The sequence below is a fragment of the Thalia democratica genome, unplaced genomic scaffold, assembly GCF_965202585.1.
Source record: "Thalia democratica unplaced genomic scaffold, ktThaDemo2.hap1.1 HAP1_SCAFFOLD_203, whole genome shotgun sequence".
Lineage (NCBI taxonomy): Eukaryota > Metazoa > Chordata > Thaliacea > Salpida > Salpidae > Thalia > Thalia democratica.
The window spans coordinates 85,001-95,000 of record NW_028139326.1 but is presented as its reverse complement, the minus strand read 5'-3'; the positions used below and the strand labels follow the sequence as shown (position 1 = coordinate 95,000).

At 33.8% G+C, this 10,000-nt stretch overlaps 5 non-coding genes across 5 annotated transcripts in view; all 5 read left to right on the top strand.

The window, feature by feature from the left end:
• Positions 1 to 239: 239 nt before the first annotated feature.
• LOC145845896 (5S ribosomal RNA) lies at positions 240 to 358 on the top strand. The gene has a single exon (XR_014370567.1). It is a non-coding gene; the product is annotated as a 5S ribosomal RNA (ribosomal RNA).
• A 2,859-nt stretch (positions 359 to 3,217) lies between these two features.
• LOC145845904 (5S ribosomal RNA) lies at positions 3,218 to 3,336 on the top strand. Its single transcript, XR_014370574.1, has one exon. It is a non-coding gene; the product is annotated as a 5S ribosomal RNA (ribosomal RNA).
• Positions 3,337 to 6,836: 3,500 nt separating this feature from the next.
• On the top strand, positions 6,837 to 8,644 carry LOC145845932 (small subunit ribosomal RNA). Its single transcript, XR_014370602.1, has one exon. It is a non-coding gene; the product is annotated as a small subunit ribosomal RNA (ribosomal RNA).
• Positions 8,645 to 8,826: 182 nt separating this feature from the next.
• On the top strand, positions 8,827 to 8,979 carry LOC145845911 (5.8S ribosomal RNA). Its single transcript, XR_014370581.1, has one exon. It is a non-coding gene; the product is annotated as a 5.8S ribosomal RNA (ribosomal RNA).
• Positions 8,980 to 9,201: 222 nt separating this feature from the next.
• LOC145845893 (large subunit ribosomal RNA) overlaps positions 9,202 to 10,000 on the top strand; it is a 3,631-nt gene continuing 2,832 nt past the window's right edge. The window contains exon 1 of the ribosomal RNA XR_014370564.1: positions 9,202 to 10,000. This exon is cut by the window's right edge and continues 2,832 nt beyond it. This is a non-coding gene — a ribosomal RNA (large subunit ribosomal RNA).

The following is a 10,000-nucleotide window of genomic DNA, read 5'->3' as shown; positions in this document are numbered from 1 at the left end:
ATCATAGTATTTAATATAGAATATAGTTAACAATCTTTTAAACAAAGTCTTAAATAAAGTTACAGGGAGTAATTGTAATTAAAACACCAAAAAAAAAGGTTTTAATAAAAAAAATACTTACATCAAGTTGAAATTTTATAAGGAATAATTTTAAAATATCAAATTGATTGTAAATCAAGTGCAAATAGGTTTTTTAAACAAACCGAAGGGTTTATAAAGGCTTGTAAACGCTTTCAAACGCCTACGACCATACCACACTGAGCACACCCCATCTCGTCCGATCTGGGAAGTTAAGCAGTGTCGGGCGTGGTTAGTACTTAGATGGGTGACCGCTTGGGAATACCACGTGCCGTAGGCCTTTGCTTTTTGAATTCATCTTTTTTGTACTATTTTTCTTTCTGACCTATTTATACTTATTACTCGTTTATTTACATTTCTTTAACGCTTAAAAGAAAAGTAAATTCTAGTTATTAGCAAATAAAAACGTAAGCCAATCAGATAACGTTATTTGCTGTTTAAACCAATTAGAGCGCTAAAAAAGTGGTTTGACCAGTTTGAGATATCGAAAAAATAATGGCACCATCTTGTAGAGTACAATTTTCTGAGTTAAAATTAATACAATTAGTCTTTTATACTAAAACTTAAAAGTTTTTTTGTCCAAAAACAAATAAAAGCGTGGCTACTTGAAAAATCAAACGAAAATAAATTTTGCACTTTTGTATTGTGAGTCATAATAAGTTATTTACTGTTACCAACAGATACTAGCAAAAGCTTTTTAAAGTTTTGTATTAACTTAATGTATTTGTAATTACTTTTACTTAATAGAAACTATTGAATTACGTTTACTTAGTTTACTTTTGTATGTGTATTAAATATATAGCAATTTTGTTTGAACTTAAATAAGGACTATTAAACTATTAAAAGAAAACTATCAAAGTTTACTAACTCAAAAGCTAAATCTTAGTTATATTGTTATAAACATTTATGTTGTAATTTACTAATAACTAAATGAGTTTATTTCAAACAAAAAGAATTAAATAATGTTATGTTATGTCAAGCCTACTATATGAGGTATATAGGTATATAAGGTATACAAGCTTATGTTTGAAAGTTATAATAATTAAAATAAAAATAAATATTTAGTTGGTAAAATTTGTATGTTTTAATATGCTTTGAAATTAGAGTTAGTATAGATGTTTTTTTTTAAATATAATAAATATAAGTATTTAGTTACTAATAATAAACTAAAATACCAATTTTGTAGTTAATACAAAAAAAAAAACTTATCTTACTTAAAGTTCACTGTAATTGAAACATTATACAAAAGCTTTATAATTATAAGCTTTGAATAATTCTATTTGAATAAATAATAGATTCATAACTATATTCATGTTTGCATATTTAAATTATAAAAAGTTAGTGTTTTGTGTATTGACTTTATGATTATTTTATTTTAGTAACTGTTAGTTTTATACTTTAATAAAAGAAATATGGTTAACAAGTAAGTTAAAAATGAAAGAAGCATAAAAAAACACACTAATTAACTGCTTATTCAATAGTTTGATTATTTAATTATTTTTCTGTTATATAGTTTAATCGTATTGTATAAAAAATACAGAGGTTTAAAGTAAGTTTGAATAAAAATAAAACAAAACATATAAAATAAGCATTAGTTAAAATACATAGTTTTTTTTTCTAAGAAAATTTAATTCTTTAATAATAAGTAGTAATTTAAATAAAAAATAATACAAATAAAGTTATACAATATATATACAATAGTTTGTCAAACTAGGCAAACACTACTAGGCAAAAAACAAACTAGGCAAAAAACCTACAAAGTAGGCCACCACTACAATCCAATGTTCCAACTGGAAATTCAATGAGATCGTTACTGTACTTGTGATGAACGTTGATAATCCCCAAGATTGTAAGTCGAAGGCCTTACCCAACCTAACCAGCGCACTGGTTTTCTTACAACTGAATTAATCAACATTTATTATTGAATATAATCATTATTGATAGATAGAGGAATGTTGACAATCAACAACAGATTGTAGGTCAAAGGCATTACTCGACCCAAGTACCCACAACCTAGATTGAACAACATTTATTAGATAGATTTGTTTATTGATAGATAGAGGAATATTGTCAATCCACAACAGATTGTAAGTCAAAGGCATTACTCGACCCAAGTACCCACAACCTAGATTGAACAACATTTGTTAGATAGATTAGTTAGATAGATAAATAGTACAGTATAATCTCAAAGAATTTGAAGCCCGAACATTGAACGATAGTGGTGTTTCGTGACGACTAGCGGGATTCGATCTTACAACCTTCTGCTTATGAGTCAGCTGATAAGACCACTGACCCACCGCGCCACGACAAAGATAAAGAAATATTTTGCTATATAAATAGGTTGATTTTTATAATTTTGTTATACAGTGTCAATTACAGTGAACTTCAAGTAAGATATACAACAGTATATATATTTCCGAGTCTGACTTTGAGTACTTTTTATATATTATTAACAAGATTTTTTAGGAGTAATATCTGTTTAGTTCTTTAATATATCTTTAAAATAATAATATTTTTTAAGGTGTTTAAAACTTTTAGAAGCTGTATGTAATGTCTTTTAGTTTAATAGTTCTTTTAAATTAGTAAAAAAAATAAACATGGTTGAGTTATCAAATTAAACAAAATAGAACGTCAAGTATTTAATTACTAAAATTAATTTAATTAAAAAAAAAATCTCAGGTAATCTAAAATGTCAGGAATTATTTAAAAATAAATATAAATTTAAAACTTATTATATTGAAAAGATTGATGAATAATACTCTTGAATGTATGCAATGTTTGTATTTGTAATGCAATAACATAAATGGATAGATCAATGACAAATTGTAAACATATTGTATTATTTTATTTTACGATTTTATTTTATTTATTTAATAATTCAATAAACTTTACTTCTACTTTTCCTGGTCTTAGGTAATTTATAGATAACAATTGTTTAAACAAACACTTTTGTACAGTTACAATACAGTTTTAGTACAGTTTGGGAGTAACTGTTGATTAAAAAAACAAAAAAAAAGTTAATTCAGGTTAAAATTTTATAAGGAATAATTTTAAAATATCAAATTGATTGTAAATCAAGTGCAAATAGGTTTTTTAAATAAACCGAAGGGTTTATAAAGGCTTGTAAACGCCTTCAAACGCCTACGACCATACCACACTGAGTACACCCCATCTCGTCCGATCTGGGAAGTTAAGCAGTGTCGGGCGTGGTTAGTACTTAGATGGGTGACCGCTTGGGAATACCACGTGCCGTAGGCTTTTGCTTTTTGAATTCATCTTTTTTGTACTATTTTTCTTTCTGACCTATTTATACTTATTACTCGTTTATTTACATTTCTTTAACGCTTAAAAGAAAAGTAAATTCTAGTTATTAGCAAATAAAAACGTAAGCCAATCAGATAACGTTATTTGCTGTTTAAACCAATTAGAGCGCTAAAAAAGTGGTTTGACCAGTTTGAGATATCGAAAAAATAATGGCACCATCTTGTAGAGTACAATTTTCTGAGTTAAAATTAATACAATTAGTCTTTTATACTAAAACTTTAAAGTCTTTTTGTCCAAAAACAAATAAAAGCGTGGCTACTTGAAAAATCAAACGAAAATAAATTTTGCACTTTTGTATTGTGAGTCATAATAAGTTATTTACTGTTACCAACAGATACTAGCAAAAGCTTTTTAAAGTTTTGTATTAACTTAATGTATTTGTACTTAGTTTAAATTAATAGAGTTTATTTGGTTTACTTTATTATGTGTATTGAATGTGCTAGTATCTAAAAATAAATACAACTAAAACAAAACAAACAAGGAGAGTACTTGAATAGAACCAACACAATTTACAGACCAGTTGTGTACTAAATTTAAAGAAATTCTGAATAGTGAATATGCAATTATTATTATAAGTTCAAAGTTCACTTTAATTTAAATTAATGTATTTTGTAAATTGGTTTTATTTAATACGATAGTAGTGAATTACTTTATTTAATTTACTTTAGTATGTGTTGTATAACTTTATTTAAACCAGAAGCAAAACGGGATTATACTTTCAATAAACTACACAATTTACAGACCAGTTGTGTACTAAATAAAAAGCTATTGTGAATAGTGAATATGCAATTATTATTATAAGTTTATAAGTTCACAGTTTACAAAAGCTTTAGAATTTAGTTATTATTTTGTTCATATTTGCATATCTAATTTATGAAAAGTTAGTGTTATGTGTATTGGCTTTTTAATTTCTTTATTTGTAGAACTGTTAGTTTTATATTCTAAAGAAACATTTTTAAATAAATATGTTTAACAAGTAACTTAAAAATGGAAGAAATATATTGTATATATTGAACTATTTATATTTATTCTAGCTATTTGCTTAGTGTATTTATTAATGTGATTATTTTATTTTGTTGTTTGTCTTATAGTTTAATCGTATTGTGTTGAAATATATATAACAAATACAGAGGTTTAAAGTAAGTTTAAATGAAAATAAAATAAGACATATAGTTGAAATATAAGTTTAAAAAAATAGTTTTTTTTTTTATTTCTTTGTTTGTTTGATTGTTTGTTTATTATATAATCGCGACGTGTCATTTTATTACTTTTAAGCATACTAAATATAATAATAGGTATAGTTATAGGAAAAATTCAATTAGTTTCTAATGTAATAAAAAAGTTTATTTCCACAAATAAATAAATACCTGAAAAATCAAATGAAAAATAAATTTCGCACTTGTATTGTGAGTCATAATAGGTTATTTACTGTTACCAACAGATACTAGCGAAGGCTTTTTAAAGTTCTATGTTAATTCAATGTATTTGTACTTAGTTTTATTAAAATGACAGTATTGATGGTTACGTTTATTAAGTATGTTTATTTAACGTTATGTAACTCAAGTAAAACCAGAAGCAAATAAGGAGACTACTTTCAATAAACTACACAATTTACATACCAATTGTATACTAAACTTAAAGCTATTCTATTTTATTCTTGATAGTTATTTTAAAGTTATTAAATTATACAAATGTATTTTGTAAAGTAGTTTTATAAAGTTACTATAGTTTATCTAACTTACTATAGTATGTGTTATATAACTTTAATTAAACCAGAAGCAAAAAGGGAGACTACTTTAAATAAACTACACCATTTATTGTTATATATAACTCTAATAAAACCAGAAGCAAAAAGGGAGACTACTTTAAATGAACTACACAAATTAAAAATATATTATTATTTATAAATCAATCGTGTTGTGTTTCAAAATACATTTTTCAAATATTGTTTTACAAGTATTTATCAGTTATTTAGTTTTCTTTTTATAGTTTAGCCGTATTGTTTTATTTATTTGTTATTATTTTTATTTAATTGTTTGCTTATTATATTTATCGCCATGTGCTTAAAAAATAAAACAACTATAAAGGTTAAAAAAGTAAGTTTAAATAAAAATAAAATGAAACATATAAAATAAGTTTATGATTTTTTTATTATTATTATTATTTAATTGTTTGCTTGTTATATTTATCGCGATGTGCTTAAAAGAATAGAACAAATACAAAGGTTTAAATTGTAAGTTTTAAATAAAATAAAATGAAACATACAAAATAAGCTTATGATTTATTATTATTTTTATTATTATTTTTATTTCATTGTTTGTTTATTATATCTATCGCGATGTGCTTAAAAAATAAAACAACTATAAAGGTTTAAAAAGTAAGTTTAAATAAAGATAAAATGTAACATATAAAATAAGCTTATGTTTGATTTTTTTAATTTATTTTCATTTAATTGTTTGTTTATTATATTTATCGCAATCTGCTTAAAAAAATAAAACGAGTATTAAGGTTTGAAAAGTAAGTTTAAATAAAAATAAAATAAAACATATAAAATAAGCTTATGTTTTTTTTTTTTTTTTTTTTATTATTATTATTTTTATTCAATTTTTTGTTTATTATATTTATCGCAATGTGCTTAAAACGATAAAACAAATATAAAGATTTAAAAAGTACGCTTAAATAAAAAATAATACAAATAAAGTTTATTTATAATAAATATATATATTTAAAACATTAAAAAAAGTAGTTTATACATATTTTTTTTTATTTATTTCTTTTAAACATATTAAATAAAGTATAAAAAAGTATTAAAACATTTAAACGTAGCATAAATAAGCTTAAAACATTAAAATAATTGAAAAGAAACAAAGAAATTGAAAAAAATCGGAAAAAATCGGCAAAAAAAGTTCAACAGCAACATTTGAGCATCATACACGTATGCATTACTTTACACTAGTGAGAGAGACGTGTTTGTGCGTTCGGTCGACTTGACGAGAAAGCGGGCTTAAAGCATTACTGTTTAGCACCCGAGGCGCGGCTATTGCAGCGGCGGCGAACGTGCTATGTAAACGCATTGGAGCAGCGTATGAAAAACTACAAGCGTCCAGCGGCGGTAGGCTTATAGCTTTGCGAAGTCGTCGAGACGAGTAGCCGACGCAGGCAGGCACGGCTCGAGGCGGGTAACTGCAGCAGACAGATGGCGTGTTGCTGCTGACGAGTTAACCGGCAGAAGGCAAACGGTTGGTCGGGAGAAAGAACAGTCAGTTGTAAAGCTGCATGCTGCAGTCGACGCGGGCTGGCGCTTTAAACAGCAAAAGGCCGGCGCCGACTTTCAGTAACGTTCGCAAGGCTTTTAAGCCGAGTGATAGAAAAGGTCTGTATTTATACAGTAAAAACGCTCAGTCGAGCAACGGGTTTAAACGCCCTCGGATAGTTATCTGGTTGATCCTGCCAGTAGTCATATGCTTGTCTCAAAGATTAAGCCATGCAAGTGTAAGTACGAGCTCACGTACAGTGAAACTGCGAATGGCTCATTAAATCAGTTATGGTTCATTTGATTGTACGCTTTTACATGGATAACTGTGGCAATTCTAGAGCTAATACATGCGTAAAGCGCCGAACTGACGTGAGGCGCGCATTTATCAGACCAAAACTAACCGGCTTTCGGGTCGTTACAATGGTGACTCTGGATAAGCTTGCGGATCGCACGGCCTAGTGCTGGCGACATCTCATTAAAGCAACTGCCCTATCAACTATCGTCGGTACGGTATCGGCCTACCGAGGTTGTAACGGGTGACGGAGAATCAGGGTTCGATTCCGGAGAGGGAGCCTGAGAAACGGCTACCACATCCAAGGAAGGCAGCAGGCGCGCAAATTACCCATTCCCGGCTCGGGGAGGTAGTGACGAAAAATAACAATGCAGACCTCGTACGAGGTCCTGCAATTGGAATGAGTACACTTTAAACTTTTTAACGAGTATCCATTGGAGGGCAAGTCTGGTGCCAGCAGCCGCGGTAATTCCAGCTCCAAAAGTGTATATTTAAGTTGTTGCGGTTGAAAAGCTCGTAGTTGGATATAGGGACGGCGAGGTTGGTCGGTCGAAAGGCTAGCACTGGCCTCGTTGTTCTTGTTGGTCGGTGCCTTCGCGGTGCTCTTAACTGAGTGTTGCGGTGGTCCGGCAAGTTTACCTTGAAAAAATTAGAGTGTTCAAAGCAGGCTTTACGCTTGTATAATGTTGCATGGAATAATGGAATAGGACCTCGGTTCTATTTTGTTGGTTTTCGGAGCACGAGGTAATGATTAATAGGAACGGACGGGGGCATCCGTACTGTGCCGTTAGAGGTGAAATTCTTGGATCGGCGCAAGACGAACGACTGCGAAAGCATTTGCCAAGAATGTTTTCTTTAATCAAGAGCGAAAGTCAGAGGTTCGAAGACGATCAGATACCGTCCTAGTTCTGACCTTAAACGATGCCGACTAGCGATCGGGCAGTGTCGAACTTAAGAACTGTCCGGCAGCTTCCGGGAAACCAAAGTCTTTGGGTTCCGGGGGAAGTATGGTTGCAAAGCTGAAACTTAAAGGAATTGACGGAAGGGCACCACCAGGAGTGGAGCCTGCGGCTTAATTTGACTCAACACGGGAAATCTCACCCGGCCCGGACACAGCGAGGATTGACAGATTGAGAGCTCTTTCTTGATTCTGTGGGTGGTGGTGCATGGCCGTTCTTAGTTGGTGGAGCGATTTGTCTGGTTAATTCCGATAACGAACGAGACTCTTACTTGCTAAATAGCTGCTCGACCCATTGGGTCGGAGACAACTTCTTAGAGGGACTAGTGGCGTTTAGCCACACGAGATTGAGCAATAACAGGTCTGTGATGCCCTTAGATGTTCGGGGCCGCACGCGCGCTACACTGACCGGATCATCGTGTGTTCCCTAGGCCGAAAGGTCCGGGTAATCCGTTGAACCCCGGTCGTGCTAGGGATAGGGACTTGCAATTGTTTCCCTTGAACGAGGAATTCCCAGTAAGCGCGAGTCATTAGCTTGCGTTGATTACGTCCCTGCCCTTTGTACACACCGCCCGTCGCTACTACCGATTGAATGGTTTAGTGAGGTCCTCCGATTGAGCCTGGTACGTGCGGCAACGCACTCGCCGGTGTTCGAAAAGACGATCGAACTTGATCATTTAGAGGAAGTAAAAGTCGTAACAAGGTTTCCGTAGGTGAACCTGCGGAAGGATCATTAACGAATCGAAATTTGATTTCAAGCGACGTCTCTTCTTCGAAGGGACCGAGCCCTGTAACTGTTATAGTTCGGTCGCGTTGCTTCCTGACAGCGGGAGTAATAATTCAGCACGCAAGTGCTGGCGCGGCCGCTTCTTTTTGAACACGATTTTTTGGTTGCATTGAGATTGATTAACACGAGAGATCTCTTAGCGGTGGATCACTCGGCTCGAGCGTCGATGAAGGACGGAGCTAGCTCCGAGAAGTAATGTGAATTGCAGGACACATTGAGCATCGATATTCTGAACGCGTATTGCGGCCTCGGGTAATCCTGGGGCCACGTCCGTCTCAGGGTCTTTAACACACCGATCCTTTCATTAGTTTGAAAGTGCCTGCGACTCGTTTCTTAATTAAGGAGCGTGTCGTCAAAGACAGCTGGTCTGGCGATTTCACAGCTGAAGCGTGAGCAGCCTGCTGGCCTCGGGTGAGGTAGCAACGACGGTAGGTGCTCGAGAATAAGTTAAGTGACTTCAAAAGGCCGACGTACAAAGCGCATGTACTTTTATAGTACATCACTTTTGACCTGAGATCGGGCGGGACGACCCGCTGAACTTAAGCATATCACTAAGCGGAGGAAAAGAAACTAACAAGGATTCCCCTAGTAACGGCGAGTGAAGCGGGATAAGCCCAGCGCTAAATCCGAGCCTTTTTGGAGGGCGAGGAAATGTAGCGTATGGAATTCAGCATGCGGCGAACCAACGACTGCCCACGTTCTTCTGATCGAGGCCTTTTCCCAGAGCGGGTGTTAGGCCCTTGGCGGCGGTCGTAATTCGTCCTAGCGGTTTTCCCGGAGTCGGGTTGTTTGGAAATGCAGCCCTAAGCGGGTGGTAAACTCCATCTAAGGCTAAATACTGGCTCGAGACCGATAGCGAACAAGTACCGTGAGGGAAAGTTGAAAAGCACTTTGAAGAGAGAGTTAAAGAGTACGTGAAACCGCTTGGAGGCAAACGGAGGCGCCCATCGAGTCGCCGGACGTTTTCAGGCGCTGCGAGAGCTGTCCTACTGTTTGAGTGATCTTCGGAGACTCTTACGGTTGCGCTGGCGTCGCGGCGCTGCACTAGCGTTCGGCGAGGGCCGCGACCGGTTGCTGGGCTGACTTTGGTCGTTCGCAAGGTAGCTCTTCTTCGGAAGAGTGTTATAGGCGTTCGATTAGCTTCGGCTCGGCGACCGAGGAGAGATTCCGCGTCGGTCTTCGGACAGGCTGCGTGTTGATCGCTGGAATACGGCTTTGGAAACTGCTCGCAGTCTCTAGAGTTTGTACAAGGCCTTCTTCGCGTTAGCGCTCAGACGCCAGGGGTCTGCGGCTTAAGCTGGCCAC